The following is a 1,745-nucleotide window of genomic DNA, read 5'->3' on the forward strand; positions in this document are numbered from 1 at the left end:
AAATATATTGTTCTTTTAGCATTTTTGTGAAAAGCTATTTTTGAAAGATTTCAAATTTATCAATTAATTTATACGAAGGCATATTAAACAACAATCTGTCTATTACAACAATGATATACAAACATACACAATGATATACAAAAGTTCAATTACTTTTAATTGCACGTAAATGGCAAAAAAGAAAAAAATTAAAAAAATATTATTTACAAAAATTAAAGAGATTAAGATACATTAAACATGTATGAATTACAATTACAAATTAATTGCTCTAAATATAGAACAATATACATACGTATATGTAATTTTTGTATTAACATTAACAATAAAATCATGAAAAATCTTAAGTACTTCAATTGATATTTGATAATTGTCGATTGGCGGCATCTTTATATTATATTAATCAATAATATTATTAACATTGTATTGAATAAACAAAATTGTATAGAGAATTCTTAACAACCACAATTGATCATGATAATTATGATTGAATACCTATTGAACTTTAGCCCAAAATTATTGCGTTTGTTTTCAAATGAATAATATTTTTCTTTTAAATTGAGGTATAAGTTTAACATGTCACATTTCATCATTAAGTTATTAACAGTTATTGTTGGAATGAATTTATAAAATTTTATATAAAAACAATTGTCCAATTCGCAATTGGTGTTGTACGGTTGTATCGTAGTATGTCGTAATTTTTTATAATTGATTTGTTTTTGTTTAATTTTTTTTTTAATTTTTATCTATTGTGTATTAGACACATACTTGTATTGCGATTAAAGTCAAGAAATAACTGAATTTCCAAATAAAAATTTTACTTTATAGTTTCTAAAATTTTAATTATAGTTTCTAAATTTTATAACTTTTTGGTAAAAAGTACTTTCTTAAACACAATATATTTTGGTTCGAATCATCTCGTTTAGTAAATACGTGTTATATATAAGTTTAATAATATAGGCATAACTAAATATCGATTATATGTTTTTAACAGCAACTTTCCAAAATATTTAATATAATTTTAAAATATCCAATTGAAGCTAATAATGGAAAATATGCTCGTCTTTACAGAAGTATGATAAATGTCTAGACTTTTCAGTTTTACTACATTAAATAATATCTTGTTTCAATTTTCTTTACGTTATTAACATACGATTGGTATGTTTCTTTTCAAAAAAAAATATTTTATGTTTTTCTTTTCAAATCAAAAGACTCGATATTTATATATACATATGTACTTACTTACATACGAAGCTCATTGAAATCCCCCGCTATGGAATTGTCTAAAATAATGTTTCTTTATTTTCTTAGATTGTGAAAAACAAAAATCTGAATCATATAAAAGCTTATTTTTGCTTATTGTTGTATTTAACAACAAATAAGAAAAAAAATACAATATTTTATACACAATGGGATGTTAAGCATTTTTTTAAGAACAATAAAAGAAATACCTCCTTTATTAGACTTTTTTGTTTCAGATTCTTTATAAATGACTTCAGAGGGAAAAGTGTAAAAGGTCCTAGGAGGCAAATTATTACAGTCTATACCATAGACTAGACTATATACTAGACTATAGGCAAAACTAAAGACTATACTATAAAATAGACTATAGAATATGCTAGTCTATAGAATAGACTAACGACTACAGATTAGACTATAGACTAGACTATAGACTAGACTATAGACTAGACTATAGACTAGACTATAGACTAGACTATAGACTAGACTATAGACTAGACTATAGACTA

Source organism: Lucilia cuprina, chromosome 4 (assembly GCF_022045245.1).
Source record: "Lucilia cuprina isolate Lc7/37 chromosome 4, ASM2204524v1, whole genome shotgun sequence".
Taxonomy (NCBI): domain Eukaryota; kingdom Metazoa; phylum Arthropoda; class Insecta; order Diptera; family Calliphoridae; genus Lucilia; species Lucilia cuprina.